The sequence below is a fragment of the Talpa occidentalis genome, unplaced genomic scaffold (assembly GCF_014898055.3).
Source record: "Talpa occidentalis isolate TD23 unplaced genomic scaffold, MPIMG_talOcc4v2.1 talOcc4.4, whole genome shotgun sequence".
NCBI classification, from domain to species: Eukaryota; Metazoa; Chordata; class Mammalia; order Eulipotyphla; family Talpidae; genus Talpa; species Talpa occidentalis.
In genome coordinates, this window is record NW_023604295.1 from 35,548,948 (window position 1) to 35,566,457 (window position 17,510).

General features: G+C 34.8%; 1 long non-coding RNA gene across 1 annotated transcript in view; it reads left to right on the forward strand.

Moving 5' to 3' along the window:
- LOC129146824 (uncharacterized) overlaps positions 1-17,510 on the forward strand; it is a 152,435-nt gene that overhangs the window by 32,686 nt on the left and 102,239 nt on the right. The window contains exon 3 of the long non-coding RNA XR_008554088.1: positions 49-179. This is a non-coding gene — a long non-coding RNA (uncharacterized LOC129146824). The remainder of the gene's footprint in view (positions 1-48; positions 180-17,510) is intronic.

Genomic DNA, 17,510 nt, shown 5'->3' on the forward strand with positions numbered 1-17,510 from the left:
AACTACAAGTTAAAGTCTCTTGTCTCTGTCTCTTTCCTTTATTCTCAGCTCCACCCCTGTGGGAGTTGTTCTTGGTATGACGGGACTTGGGTACTTTGGAACTCAAACTGACCAAGACATGAGATCCACTGAAGGCCTGCTGACTTCCAATAAGAGGCTTATGGAGAATCGCGAGGCAGGTGAGCATTACATGCCCCTGGAGTATGAATATGTCTTATGAGTATGTTAGAATCCCCTGAAAGTTATGTTCAAACATAGGTTTCAGGCACTACTCCCAGAATTTCTGATTCAGTAGGTCTGAATGGGCACAGAAAACTTACATTTCTTTTGATTTATTTTGTGGTGCTGATGCTTCTGGTCTGGTGATCACAGTTTGCAAGCCACTTGCATCCAGTTAATGTGTTGACGCACACGGCTGATATCCAGGAACACACAGCTGATATCCAGTAATTTGAATGGAATATAAAGAATTCCGGAGGCTCTCTCAGTAATGGACTCTGTGGGCAAGGATTTCAGCTTTTCCTTTGGGTCAACTTGGGTCTTTAATGATCTGACTGGCCTTTAGGAAGGCATTTGATATTCTGGTTTCAATGTAAACACTTCCCACCTGTCCCAAGTATGTGTGTCCCCTCCAAGAGCTTCAACATTTCTGACATTGGCAGAACCCTAATCACTCTCCCCCCTCTTGCTCTTTCCCTCTCTCCTGGTAAGCATCTGTTCTTTTCACAGCTGTGGCTGCTTCATTCTGTCTGCCTCTTTCTCTTCTTGTCCCCAACCTCTCACTACCCCTCCCCCCATTAGGATCAAAATACTCTGTTTTCATTTATTTACTCCACAGCTGTCAGTGTTGTGTCTGGGTCACTGCAGTGCAACTTGCAAGGAAATGTGATCCATGGAGAGTCCTTAAAACTGCAGATACTTGTAGTAACCAATATACACACACTCAGTAACACAGATACCTTTCTTGGTCCCTGAGTTGGTCTGAAAATGGCTGGCTTAGGGCTATGTGTCAGCATGACCCCAGGGGGAATGAATTTGCACTAGGACATTTAGAGTACAGAACAATTCTGAGTATGCAAAACTTTAGTACCAGAAAAGGAGAACAAATTGTTCAGTGGAAAGAGCTCTAAATTGGGAGTGTAGAAATTAAAGTTCTAATTCCAGTCTCTCCCGAAACTGAAATTAGTGGATTTGATCATTCCCAAGGCCCCGTCTGTAGTGGGTTTCAGTTATATAAATGTGAAGTTTCCATTGAGTGTGTTGAGTGTGTGATTCCTAGGTGGTGATTTCACACATTATATGTTGTGGTCACAGGTTGGGTTATAGGGATTTTTATAATCCTTCAGTGGGGTAAATGCAAAACTAGAAAGTATAGGAATTTAAGGCAAAGAGAATAGGAAGGTAAAAGAAATATAAGTTAATTGTTTAGTAAATAACATGCCTAATGCAGATTTGACAGGTGTAAGTTCCACTAGTGGTAGAAAAGGTAACAAACTGGAATTGTCACAGGTAAAGGCAAGTGACATGAAAGAAGAATCAATGCAATGTAGAATTAAAATGAGCAGAAAGTGAGTCTGTGCTATCTTCTATCTCTTACATGCATGTTCTGAGCTAAACCAACCTGAAGAACAAATAGTGCAGAATCATGCAGAAAGCAGTAGAAAAATGATATAAATTGTAAAATGAATGAGCTGTCTAATTTTTTTTTTAAATTAACTTGCATTGGTTTCTCAGATTACCATGTAATCTTTCTAGGAAGTGGCTAGCATCATATTGGTTTAAAAAAAATGTCCTTCTTCATGTCCAAAGTGCAACCCAGTATAAGTCTAATTTGTTTTTCTTTTTAACAACCTAATATATTTTTGTAACTAATTATCTCTACCAAAAAAAAATGAAGAGACAATTTTTTAGAGACAATTGCAATCATAATACATAACCACACCTTTTTCATTACATTAATGCAATCATTATACCCATTAGCACATATAATTTATACAACTAGAAATAATTGGTGTTTTTCTCATTCTTCATGTTAGGGATCTGGGATCAGATTGGATAATGGACTTTGCTAGGTTCATACATATATTGAGTGTATCAATTCCCTAAAATATAGACCTGGATTTTCATTAATTAACTGAAGAACACACCATGTCTGGCAACAGGACTTGCCTGGGTACATGAAGATAGATATGATTTTCTATCCCCAAAGACAAGTTGAGTGGAGAAAGTCAAATGTAAATGAGATGGTGTAAAAATTAGCTACATGAGCTGTGATAAAAATATCTAAAGTAGGAACACAAAGTTAGAAATTTCAGAAAAGGAACTCAAACTATTCTGTTAACTTCTAAGTTCTGAAAGATTTCTGTCTGATATATATGTAGACTACATTTTGTTATAATTACATTTCTTAGTATCAAACAGGGTATCAAATAAAAATATTTGTAGAATAAAGGCCTTCTAGAAAGATTGACTCTGCTGTCCACTTCTGTATAACAAATGTGATTCATCATTCACATGTTATAACATATTTCCATACAGATTAGCATCTCAGATATGGTTTTAGACATATTTTTGCTGAGGAAAGAAAAAGGACATGGCATGTACCAGACATCCTGTATACTATTAAGATAAGGGGCTATTAGGAGGTGTGTCATCTTGCACAATATTTTCATTGTATTGTAGAAGCTTTTTAATTTAAAGATTTTCCAGCATTTTAATCTTTCTCCTACTTTGACTTTTTATCCTTCCTTTTATATGGGAAAATATTTTTATATTATATTATTTTGTATGTCTTTGATTCCTTTCAGAATTAAACATGCCTATTTATTGTTCTAGAGTATTAGGGAATAATGCAAAAATCATATAGAGTTTACTAGTTTGCAAAATAAATCAATAACTCTGGTTAGCATTGCCTGATTGACTTCTTCCAATGAAAGATATCCTCTGAACTTCATATGATGAAAGAATGTTCATTGAATATATGTGCAAATTTTCTTTAATTAATATGTATTGAGCAAGAACAGCTATGCTGGGTAAACTAGCTGAACTATCAGGGTGAACTTACAATGGTTTAATTAAGTCCTTTCATTTTAGGGAAGTTCAGTAATTATGCTCACTCATCCAAAACTTCAAGGTAGGGATGCACTAAATATTCCATTGCTGATTTCTATTCTCAGAGGCTATCTTGCTATAACTGATATAAGGTTAATAGTATTCTCTAGGGGGTAATTTTTCCAATCTCAACCATTTCATCACAAATTTAATTAAATCATAGATTCTTCAAATTTACCAGATATTGTGGCAAATCCTGCTGAAACTATATGGTAGCTGTGATACTTGGAAACTTAAATCAGATATTTGCACAGTTTCTAAGGAAATAATTGACAATTATGTTCAATAGTGCAGAGATTGTGAATTGGTAAAACAATCCTATTAATTTTCTGGGATCTCCTAAGCAAGTATCTTAACTTCTCTGAGTCCTCATTTTATCAATAGTAAAAATATCAAATTGATTTAAAGATTACAATTTTTTTAAGGATATTCAAACTCTATAATTCAATCTGGCCTTTCCATAGATATTCAGGGTGATAACAACCAGTCACATAGACTTTTGTTTTTTAATTTCGCAATTAAAAAAATATTTATATTGAGGTAATGTTGGTTCACATCTTTGTATTGTGGAAGTTTAGGATCCACTTTTTCAGCTGCTGTTACCACAGCACTCTCACCACCAAAGCACCCATAGTTCATGGTTCCATAATCTTAAAGAGTGAGAATTTCTGGGCAATGCATATTTTGATTGGTGTCTCACTCTTCATTAAATTAAGTAGAGTTTATCAAATTTGTTTTTTAAATATAGTTTCATGTACTTATTAACATATAATAATTTTGGATTTTGTTCAACAAAAGGTAACTGCCCTGTGAGAGAAAATGGCTGTAGAAAGGAAGTCTCCTTCACGGGATTCATTGAAATCTAATTGTGAATAGACTAGTATACATATACCTCCCTGCTTTAGTTTATGAAAATCACAGAATTTTTACTTTGGTAAAATCAGCTCTGCACACAATGAGAGGAATTTGGTGACAGTACCATTCGGAAGCAGACAAAAATTTCTTAAGTGTCCTGAAGTTGGAATGGATTTTTTTTCTGTAAATTTTTTCATATCCAATTTTCATGATTCTACAAGAACTCCATTTCCTGAACATAACAATAGGCTGTGAGCAGCACAGTGGAATAGTTAACTCCCTTCACCCTGGATGGAAAGTTCTCTATGAGATCAGTGACCCACAAAGCTGGACAGGCCCATTCCCAACAAGACTCACTTTTTCAATTCATGTGAAATACTGCTATCTAATCTAACTTTTTTTTTTTTAACCACCTACATTTTGAGGGGATGATAAGACTGAGATTACTGAACATTAGTGGGCACAGTCTTGGAAGTAAAAGGTACACTAAAAATGTAGGTATCATTCACCTGGCATCAATAGGCTCTTAGTCCATCCATTTCCTCCCTGTCTCCACCCTGCAGTCTATCTTCAGTAAAAGGAACATCCAAATATAAAGTAGATGGGTCGTGTCCCATTCCATGGGATCTTGAAATGTCTGTACTTAAAATGGAATAAAGCTAAAGCTGTGTTTGAAGTGTCCTAAACTAGGGCACCAAGAGCAGCTGCTCTTATTTCCAGATGGATCCCTCAGCCTGGCAATGAAGAAGGATAAGGCAAGAGTTACCTTGACAAGTTCTCATTGCCAGGAGATTCAGCTGTGCGGGTTGCTAAAAGCAAAAAACTAACAAACTCAAAGCAAAACAAAACAGAAAACAAGAATCAAAACAATAATGAAAAATACTCCAATGTGAAAGCTTTTTTATTTTTAAATGATTTTAATTTTTTTTTAATTATTAAGGGAATGTTGGTTTACAACACTGTATAGAATTTAGAGGTATTGATATTGGCTCATACTTCTTCAGATGTATGTTACCACACTGCACCCAACACGAAAGTACAAATAATCCTCCATTATAGCACATTGGGTCTCTTTTCCCCTTTGATTCTGCATCCCATACGTTCTTTCTGGGAGCCTCAATTCTACAGTAAAATATTTAGGGTTTATCTGGGTTTAGTTTTGTCTATTCCTTTATTTTGTTTCTTTATAGTCCACAAATCAAATCATCCAGGATTTTTCTTTCTCCTTCTGACTCACTTTGCTGAGCATAATTCCCTCAAGCTCCATCCATGTTATCCCAAATGGAAAGATTCCATCTTTTTTTTTTGTTTTTTAATAGCTATGTGGTTTTCTAATGTGTATGTACCACATGTTCTTCATCTACTCATCTGTTGTTGGATATATAGGTTGTTTTCATATCTTGACTATTGTAAAAGTATTGCATTGAACATCGGAGTGTATATAGCCCCTTGAATTTGTGTGGTTTTTTTTTTTTTTTTGCATATGTTGGGTAGATACCAAGGAGTGGAATTGTTGATCACATGGCAGATATATTTATAATATTCTGAGAAGCTTCCATACTGTTTTTCCATAGATGCTGGAGCAATCTACATTCCTACTGACATTGTACAATGGTTCATGTATCGCCATACCTTTGCAAACACTTGTTTCTGGAACTTTTAATAGGGTACATTCTTAGGAGTGTGAGATGGTATCTCATTATAGTAATAACTTGGATTTCCTTATGACAAGTAATAATGAACAATTTTTCAAGTACCTTTTGGTCATTTGTATATCTTCTTTGGAAAAGTCTGTGCTTAATTCTCTTCAACCCATTTTTTGATTGAGTTATTTGCTTTCTTTTGTTTCTTTATTTTTCTATATGCATTTTCTGAATATACCATCAAAATTTACCTGAAATGATCTGAGACATTACACACTGTCAAATGTATGATGTGCAAATGATTTTTTCCTGTTCAGTAGGATGTCTTTTCATTTTAATGGTAGTTTCGTTTACTGTGCAGAAGTTTTTTAGTTTGAGGTAATCCCAATTGTTTATTTTTGTTTTTGTTTCCCTTGCTGTTGTACACAGTCCCCAAACACCTCTTTGAAGCCAACGTCCAGAAGTGTTTTGTTTATGTTTTTTTGTATGCATTTTATGTTTTCAGATTTTATACCTAAGACTTTAGTCGACTTTGAGTTATTTTGTGTTTATGATGTATGATGCATGTTTACTTTCATTCTTTTGGATGTGATTGTTCAGTTTCCCATCACCATCTGATGTAGAGACTTTCCTCTCTCCAATATATACTCTTGGCTCCTGTGTAGTAAATTTGCCATCCATATAAATGTGGACATATATCTGGACTCTCAATTCTATTCCATTTGTCTGTTTCAACAGTATGTTTAAGGAAGGAAATAGAGCAAACATTACTGAAATTTATATGGAAATACAAGACTCCAATAACCAAAGCAAGCTGTACAAGAAAGGAGACTGTTGGTATCACATTTTATAATAATCAAGAGTATAGTATTGAAATAATAGACACATGGATTAATAAAATAGAATTGAGAGCCTAGAAATAAACACACACACATATTTGGACATTTAATTAATTACAGAGTAGTCAAGAGTGATTTCTTTTTAAAAGGAAATAATTCATTTAAGAGTGTGAATAATATACATAGAACAATCTGCACTATTCAAAAGTAATTATTTTGTATTATTCTATGACTTATCTAACACTGCTGCATCTGAATTTTGTTGTTGTTCATACTCAGTTTGAGGATACAGGCATTCCAAACTTTTCAGGTATATTTTGATGATTGCATTCAGAAAGTAAGATATTTATGTAGCTCTTAGTCTACAGAAGCACATATAAAGTAATGGGAGATGATTTGGAGTTTGAAAAAAAAATATTATTTTCTTTGTTATTACTACCTATTTTTATTGAAATTCTATTTTTATTAAGTATTATATTAAAACTTGGTTTATGTTAATTATTTTTTACTGTTACCTTATGAAGACATAATAATTGTTATTTTACAAATTTTGGAAGGAAAGCTCAGAAAAATTACATTAACCAAGTTTACACAGCTACACAGTGATAGATCAAGAATCTAAACTCAAACCAACTATACTACTGGTGTGTTTTAAAAAATACTGCATTGTACAACAGGGAAATATATCACAATCATAAATAATATTTCCCCTCAATTCTAGTAGTTCCTTTAATGTCATTGTGCTACTCAGCCAAACTAGAAAATTTAAATTTATTATCGAAGGAAAGAGATAACTGATCAGGGTGAGTACAAAAAATACCATTATTTTTCTTTTGAGCTACAAAAGTATAGTTCTTGGCAAGGGGCAGAGATTAGTTGTTTTTATACTAACTCCCTTTCCTCTTTATCCTGGCACTGATACATATTACTTCCCAACCTTCTTTGCAGTCAAATGTAGTCATAGAATATGAGTGGAAATAATGTGTACCATGTCCAGGCTGACAGCATTTAAAAAATAAAAATCTTCACATAGGAAAACCCTATCCCTCCCCATTGGCTGATATCTGGAATGAGAGTACCTGCTTGGCAAACTCAAATGTTATACATTAGGCATTAGATGTGGTAGAGAAACAGAAGGTAAAATTTGTGTCATTGTAGGAGGAAAATCACTGTTCAGAAGATCAGTAATAACTATTTTATACTTTACTTGAAGAAAACTGTTTCTATTGAGTTAAGCTACTCTGATTTGTGGTCTATATGTCATGCAGTGATATGGGTGGCATTGTGAAGGAGTTTGAAAAATAGTTGTATCTGATGAATGTGTAAATGTCAAGGGTAAGTATGGGGAAGGAATTGCCTACTATAATTAGGCTCAGAATCTACTGAAAATCTACAGGGAAAGTAATTTAGTTTCTTTCAGGAAAGATCATGGTATGGATGATAAAAATAGATTTATGAGATATGTCAAAACAATAAAAACATGTAAAACATATTTGCAATCATATCAATCAATAATAATGAATTGCTCTTATTTGGATCTTAGTTGAATGGACAAATTCTTTGAAAATAAAAATATTTATGAAACAAGGAAGTTTGACATAGGTAAAGACCAAGTAGATATTTGATAAGATTTAGGAATCATTATTGTTTTTTATAATAATAGTATCATCTTTTGCCTTCTAAAATTAAAAAAAGAGATTGATTTACTAAAGTTTATCTAGCATACAAATAGGATTACATTCAAAACATCTTGATTGTATGGTTGTAACCTCATAGCGAAATCACTAAGTAGTTTTCACTAAGTTTTCAGTGTGAATGCAGCTGGGTATCAAACAGAAGATGGGGTTCAAATGGGGTTCAAGTAAAGAAACAGTTGTCAAGCTTAAAGTTAAACAAAAAAAGTTATTTTTCATGTGTTCTAAAAAAATCTTTATCATTTAAATATTACAAATTGAATAACATGATGTTTAGAGTTTACTTCAAAACAGCATTGGAGGCAAATGAGTGGGAGTACAGCTATCACAAGATTGGCTTCAGGATTGAAGCTGAGTGACAGATACATGAAGTTCATCATATTTTCTCTACTTTTGTCATAGTTGAAATTTTCTATAATTAAAAAGTTAAAAGAAAAGAAAGTTTTTCCTAGTTTGAAGAGAGACTAGATCACAAAACAAGGAATATGCAGATACAAAGCACCACTGAAAAAGTCATTCTGTCACTTTCTCCATTCCGGACCAAAATACTGCAGCAGACATTTGAATCCTCATGTAGGATTGTGATTATGGAATTAGAAAGCTGAGAGGTCTGTGCCTTGCTTTCCTGGAAACCCTGGGCTCAACTCAAATTCCAATGTGTGCATAGTGTATGAAAATGGGTTGGCCTCCCTGAGGCTCCATTGTGGTCCAGGAAGATCAGAAAGGGACAGAAGAGACACGCGAGGAGAACCACAACTCTTGGGTATGGGAATTAGAGATGACAAAAGTGACCTGTGTGGACCTAGGGACATGAATCAAAGTTGGGGTGGATGGATAGCTCAGTGATATCCACTGAGATCTGTTACTCAGCAAAAGAGTAACAGATGCTTCTTAGTACCTTAACATAAAATAAATTCTTTGGAACTTAAATAAAATCCTGGGAAGAGAGAAGGCACCCTAATGTGACCAAAATTAAGTATCTGACACCTGCTAGAATGAGCATCCAATCAATACAATAGGTTGACAGATATACAATAGGGTGGAGGGGAGGGAGTAGGATCAAAACAAGGGGGGTGGGAATTGTATGGAACTATACAACCATATATGGGGCTGTAACCAAGATAAAAATGCATACATTGTGCAAAAATTAAAAAATGATGTAAAAATGTATAAAATTAAAAAATTAAAAATTAAAAAAATACAATAGTTTGAATTATATAAAAATAAAGAAAATTTCAGTTTTTGCCACCTGCATGTTTGAGCTACAATTCATATACACTAAAATTATGGTGCCTTTCAAAAACCCAGTGATTACTTCCACTACATTTAAATACCCCAGATGAAGCTTTAAACACATCCTTGTTTCTTTATGTTTCCTCTTCATTACCTTCATCTCAAACTGTTAAGTCAGTTAAATATTTAAATTCTTAGTTCCTATAGAAAAGATCCTTTTGGGAAATGAGAGCTTTGAGCTGGAGTCTGGGTTCTGCAAAGTACCTCTTTGTGTGACTTGAGACAATAATTTACCTCTTTGGACTTAAGTTTCATCATCAGTGAAATGAGGCTTTGATTCTAATCTACATTTAAATTCTTTGATTGATGAGGTTTTATGGATCATACATAGCCTAAGATCTTCTCAAACAGGATTAGAAGTTAGAATAGAAATAATCAGTATTCTACTTGCATGATATTACCAGGGAAATCAAAGTGTGGTAAATTCTAAATATTAGAAGGAATCCTAGAGATTATCTAATGCATTCTCCTGTGACCCAGAGAGACAAATTTATTTATTAGACATTTTAAAAAAGTAGAGCCAGGCTTTGAACTGAGCTTTTTCAGTCATAATTCAGTTTTCATTTCACTATTCCTTCTAGTCTCAAATATAAAGCTTCAGATTTTAGCATATCTATCATGTTATCCAATCCCAAATATCATTACTGAGCACCTGCTGTATACAGAACACTATGAAATCTTTGTTCCAGACTATGTGAGTCACTGTCTCTCACTTGAGACACTCACATGGGTCTCAAGTGAGACACCCATCATGGGGAAGGAGCACCCATGCGCATTAATTATGCCATATTATTCAACTACAGTGAGTTTTCAGGACAGTTTTCTTAGTGACTTAAAGAAAAAGTGATTGGGATGTAAAATTGAGAAAGCACAGAACTCTGAGAAGAATGATATTTGAACTGGGGTTTGCAACTTGAGCAGTGGTTTGTGAAATGTGGGGTGGCAGAATGGGGAAAGCTATTTCAGAGGGGGAAAAAAGCAATAAAAGAATCTGAAAGATAGCTTAGAGTATTTGGCTACAATCTCCAGTATCCTGATGCACTCCAAATCATAGCAAGGCTGGAAATTAGATATGAAATTTGAATTTTCCCTAGAGGGAGTCTTAGTAATTAGTAAAGTGACCAAAGGAAACAGTAATGTGAGATCTCTGGGCACAGAATTTCCTGAATTCATGTTCAGAAATTTAAAGATTTTAGGTAGCCGGGTTAACCAGATATCATGTGGAAAGGTTTATTTCCATGTTTCGATCAGCTCACCTAAGTGTGAGCAAATAATAGGGAGGAGCTTGATTGAAGTCTCCAAGGATGTAGATGAAGTTGGGGTTAGATTAATGCGGCCATGAGGTTTAAAATTTGAATTCAGCTCAACTTAAATTAGGGCTGGGAAGATGCTGGCTTCAGGCCAGAACTGAGAAATACAATGGTAAAAATTAACTTCAACTGATTTAAGCAGTTTTAAATAAAACCATTTGCCCAGTGTAAGGGGCTGAAATAATTCACAAGTTTGCATTTCCACAGTGACAGGAACAGCTGACATTGTCTGCTCTGGTTTTTCTCCTGAGGGTTTATTTTAACACTGTCTTACTTTCATAGCATATGAGATTTGGCTTTTCATAATGAAAGCCAATAATCAATTCTAAAAAATGACAATAGGTTTGCCAGCCTTTAGGGATTTTGTCAGTTTCCATCTGTGTTGCCTCTGCTATTGTATCTGGATGGTATTTACAAACAACTGTTGTCTCAGGGGAATCATTTATGCCAAGGAAATAGAAAAATAAATGAAATCTGTATGCTTTCCTTTAGTAGCAGCTGATCCTGTAAAACTTTCCTTCCTATGCTGTTACTTGAAATACCATGTCCTTCTAAGAGCTCTAACTCTGGAGTCCAATAGCTGGTATTTTAATTCCACTTCTACTACTTTCTAGCTCTGAGACCTTGGTGAAATTTTAACTCCTCTGTCCCTTTGATTCTTCCCTTTAACATGGAAATAACAATAGTAACTATCTCATACACTTGATTTGAGGCTTAAATGAATCATCCTATATAAAAAAATTAGACTGTGCCTGGCATATAAAACATTAGATATAATACTAATCATTTTTATTTATTAATTAACTTATTTGTGTCAACCACTGCCCCTCTAATCCAAATATATCAGACTACCTGCTCTTCCCAATCAAGTGAGGCAAGTTCCTATCTCTTCATTTCTGCTCGCAAAGTCAATTTATTCTAATAAAATGAACCTCCCTCACTTAACCTCCCCTTGCAAATTCCTCATCTTTACCCTCTGGATCCTGTGACATTTCCTTTATGAAGTCTTCTCAGACCATGTCCTTTTCTAGCAACCCCTTGCAGAGCTAACTAGCTACAGCTTCTTCTGTGCTCTCCTACCACAGTCTACACTGTCGTCCTTATTTGTGTTCACTACTGAATTGCGAGCTTCTTGAATCTATGTTACCTTTTGGCCCCTCTTTCTAGAGCCTTAGAGAGGATTCTGTTCCAAACAAACACTATATGTATAGTCACTAAATTAATTCATTAGATTTCACTGTGCATATTGACAAAGGAAAAACCAAAATTGTAGAAATCATGAGGAATTTAATAGATATAAATGAAGATTGTCAAACTATCTATGAATAAGAACTTATATAAATTAATACCACATGCAGGATTACAATGGGTAGGCTTAATTTTAAATTAACTATTTTAATTTGATGGATCTCTATTCAAGATAATCAAGAGAAACAAAATTTGATGAATAAAACCACTAAAATTCAATAATCAATATTAAGTATTCAGTATTCAGTATAAAATCAAAAATAATCGATAAATATTAAGAATGAAAAGAGATAACTCCTCTAGAAAAACATTAATTATAAATTTTGACTCAAGAAAAAGAAACATGATTTAAATGAGTAGCAATTATTAAAACTGAATTAATAATCAAATACCCCCTGTAGTATATACATGATCAAAGGATCCTTATGTTGATACTTACCAAAACTTCATGGAATGTTTTGTACATATATTAACCAGAATATAAAGAAAAGACTAATTCATGTAATGAGATAGTACGTCAAACTCAATTACAGTAAAATTTACATAAAACTTGCTATGTATTCCATTCTATTTTAAGAGTAAGCAGTAAGATGAGAATTCCACACTTCCAATGAAAAAATAAGATTACACCACAATTTCACTGATACTTAATAAAGCTGAAGATAATCACAATTTTTGACCCATCAGTGTCCTCCCAAGAGGTTGAATATGTGCTGTAAAGACAAAAGACATGTACTTATGTCCACAGTAGCACTACATCATGAAGAACTAGAAACAAAAGACTATCCATCAGATGAATGTACAGTTTAATACTTATAAACATAAGGTAATTGTATTAATACTCATGCTTGGGTAGTGAAAGTAGAATAGCCTACAGAGATTGATAAACACAAAAAGTCAAAATAGAAATTCTTGGAGGCAGGGGGTGAGATTAGAACCAGGAGGGAAATCATAAGAGCTAAATTACATCTCTAATATTTTACAATATGAAAAAGAAAAAAGAGATAAACCTGTGAATAAATATGTATTTATCATTGTTAGAGAAAGCAAATGTACATGGATAGAAATCAGGTCAAAATCATCCACACTCAGCTCTAGATTACAGTGGAGCCATACTCTCACGTGCGTAAGGGAAGAAACTGACTAAAGAATGTTCTATTTGCCAAAGTACCATTCAGGCAAGCAGTTACAGGTAGACATTCTCACAAATCCAGAGAGTATAACTTATACATAGGCCCTTTTGGAAAACATTTCCTGATGACATTACCTGTTCAATTAAAGGAAGAATCAAAGAACTCAAGAATAAAGGAGCCATGATTAAAAAAAAAATAGCAGTGACTCCACTTAAAAATAGAATACCAAACAATTGTACTAATTTGATAATAGACAACCGCACACTTCATAAACTTCAGCAGTCTGAAACTAAGAGAAACTTAAAATCTGAGAGGAAGGATGATCCAGTCATTGTCAGAATTTTTACATGCTCGCATTTTTGCCAAAGTATCCACAATCCTGTGTAGGAAGTATGTAATGAAAGAATAATAACTTCACCTCTTTATCTGATAACTATTTTTTTAAAAATAGAGGAAACTTTAAGAAAATATATTTTGTATCAAGGAAACATGTTAAAAAACAGCACTTTCAGATTTATTTCACTTTCCATTGGCTCTAAGTGTAAGTACAGCACTTATTGTTACCATTTGCATTATTATATTCTATTACTATATTGTTTATCTTTATATGCTTTTAATATTCTCTCCTTGCCATTGGCTTTCCCCAGTTAATTATAATGTGTCTAGGGTTGTGTTGATCTGGTATTATTATTTTTTTATTATTATTTATTTTTATTATTATTATTATTATTATTTAAAAGTTTTATTTATTTATACAAGAACCAGGGTACAGGCTAGATGCGCGGGAGGGTGAGAGGATTCACCAGAGACAGAGTGGGGAACAGAACAGGCAGACTGAAGAAATACACTGCTGAGGGGAGCAGCGGGTGAGACAGAAGAGGTCTGCTGTGCCATGTGGGATTCTCGCCGGCAGGCTGGGATTGAACCTGCACTGCAGAGGCTGCAGACAGCTTCACAGTGCGGCACTCAACCGCTTGCACCACCAGGGAGGCCCTGCTATTATTTTGTTTGGAACTTATATTTTCTCAATCTTTATTGTGTTACTGTTTGTCTTTATCATTCTTAATTGTGCAAGCGTGGTTGTAACTGTTACCTTAAACCCCCTCCTCAGGCTCTTCATTTCTAATTTATTTTTTTCGTGGATTCTGATAAGGCACCTCCTTTTCTTAATTGACTTTATATTCCTTCTACAAGAAGCTGCATATAATCCTAGATTTTTCACCCAGGAAGTTTAGATACCTACTATTTCACAGACTGATGCCTTTGTATTTGTTCATATAATTGGAAATTTAATGACAGTAAAAAGTAACAGGTGAAAAGGTACTAGGTTTTTCACCATTGAGAATGATACTGGCTGTTGGCTTGTCATAGATGGCCTTTATGATGTTGAGGTATGTTCCTGGTATCCCAAGAATTTCAAGGGCTTTTATCATGAATGGGTGTTGCACTTTGTCGAAAGCTTTCTCAGCATCTATTGATATTATCATATGGTTTTTATATTTCTTTTTGTTGATGTGTTGGATAACGTTGATTGATTTTCGGATGTTGAACCATCCTTGTGTCCCTGGAATGAATCCTACTTGGTCATGGTGAATTATCTTATGGACATATTGTTGGATTCTGATAGCTAAAATTTTATTGAGGATTTTTGCATCAGTGTTCATTAGGGAGATTGGCCTATAGTTTTCCTTTTTTGTGTTGTCCTTGTTTGGTTTTGGTATTAGTGTAATGTTGGCTTCATAGAACGTGTTTGGTATTGTCCCTTCCTTCTCAATTTTTTGAAAGAGTTTGTGAAGGATAGGCACTAATTCGTCTCTGAATGTTTGGTAGAATTCATTTGTAAATCCATCAGGTCCTGGGCTTTTGTTTTTGGGGAGGTTTTTGATTACCATTTCAATTTCGCTAATTGTAATTGGCCTGTTTAGGTGTTCTATTTCTTCTTTATCTAGCTTTGGGTGATTGTAGAGTTGTAGGAATTTGTCCATCTCCTCTAGATTGTTGAACTTGTTTCCATATAACTGTTCATAGTAGTTATTAATTATTCTTTCGATTTCTGCTGTGTCCGTTGTGATTTCTCCTCTTTCATTTATTATCCTATTTATTTGTGCTTTCTCCCTTTTTGCCCTTGTGAGCCTGGCTAGGGGTTTATCTATTTTATTTATTTTTTCGAAGAACCAGCTCTTGGTTTCATTGATCTTTTGGATTGTTTTTTTAGTTTCAATTTCATTTATTTCTGCTTTGGTTTTTATTATTTCTTTTCTTCTACTGGTTATGGGTTTTTTTTTTTGTTGTTCTTTTTCTAGATCTTTAAGCTTCGAGATTAGGTTGTTTCTTTGAGTTCTTTCTTGTTTCTTGATGTGAGCATTTCCATTAAGATCTGGAACAAGACAAGGATGTCCACTCTCACCACTGCTTTTCAATATAATACTGGAAGTCCTAGCCAGACCAATAAGACAAGAGAAAGACATACAAGGAATCAAAATAGGAAAAGAAGAAGTCAAACTATCACTATTTGCAGATGATATGATAATATACATAGAGAACCCCAAAAATGCCATAGAAAAACTAATTAAACTCAGCAAAGTGGCAGGATACAAAATCAACATGCAAAAGTCAGAAGCCTTCCTATACACTAACAATAAATCTGAAGAAGAAGAAATGAAAAAAAACCATCCCCTTTATTATTGAAACAAAAAAAATCAAATACTTGGGAATAAATCTAACAAAAGAGGTAAAGGACCTTTACAAAGAAAACTATAAAACACTGTTAAAAGAAATAGAAGAAGATACAAAGAAATGGAAAGACATCCCCTGCTCGTGGATTGGAAGAATAAACATTATTAAAATGGCCATCCTACCAAAAGCAATATACCGATTCAATGCTATTCCAATAAAAATTTCAATGTTATTCTTCAAAGAAATAGAATAATTATTGATGAAATTCATATGGAATCACCAAAAACCCTGAATAGCCAAAGCTCTCCTGAAAAAAAAAGAAGGGAATGGAGGCATCACACTCCCAGATTTCAGGCTATACTACAAAGCCATAATCATCAAAACTGCATGGTATTGGAACAAGAACAGACACACAGACCAATGGAATCAAATAGAAAATCCAGAAATACTGGGCCTCCCTGGTGGCGCAGTGGTTGAGCGCTGGGTTGCGAAGCTGCCCACGGCCTCTGCGGCGTCGGTTCGATCCCCGGCTGCTCCCCAGCCACCGGAGGAGGGTCCCACATGGCGCGCAGACCTCTCCTGCCGCCCGCTGCTCCCCTCAGCAGTGTACTTCGGTCCTTCTGCCTGCTCTGCTCCCCGCTCTGGCTCTGGTGAATTCTCTCACCCTCCCGCTCTTCTGACTGTACCCAGTGCATGTATAAACAAAACAAACAAACAAATAAATAAATAAAAACATGCCTCTCTAAAAAAAAAAAAAATATCATTATAGAAAATCCAGAAATAAACCCACAGATTTATGGTCAACTAATATTTGACAAAGGAGCAAAGAATATGCATTGGAGCAAAGAAAGTCTGTTCAATAAATGGTGCTGGGAAAACTGGGTCGCTACATGCAAAAGAATGAAGCTTGACTACTACCTCACACCATACACAAAAACCAACTCGAGATGGATTAAAGAACTAGACATAAAACCTGAAACCATAAAATACATAGAAGGAAATATAGGCAAAACACTACAGGATATGCACATCAAAGACATCTTTACAGACACATCACCCAAAGCAGTGATAGTGAAGGCAAAGATCAACAGCTGGGACTACATCAAATTAAAGAGCTTCTGCACAGCAAAAGAGACAATAACAAAAACAAAGAGAAACCCCACCAACTGGGAGAAAATTTTTGCACACAACACTAATGATAAAGGACTGATCACAAAAATCTGCAAAGAGCTGATGAGACTCAACAACAACAAAGAAAATAATCCAGTCAAAAAATGGGCAGAAGAGCTAAAAAGAAACTTCTCTGAAGAGGAAATGCAAATGGCCAACAGACATATGAAAAAATGTTCAACATCACTTGTAATCAGGGAAATGCAAATCAAAACTACCATGAGATACCATCTTACACCAGTGAGAATGGCACATATTAAAAAAACTAGCAACAACAAATGTTGGCGAGGGTGTGGAGAAAAAGGAACTCTTCTGCACTGTTGGTGGGAGTGCAAACTGGTCCAACCACTATGGAGAGCTGTGTGGAGATTTCTGGACCTACTAAACATAGAGCTTCCATATGATCCAGCAATTCCACTCCTAGGTATTTACCCAAAGGACACAGAAACATCAATTCCAAAGAACACCTGCACCCCTATGTTTATAGCAGCACTATTTACAATAGCTAAGCTTTAGAAACAGCCCAAATGCCCAAAAA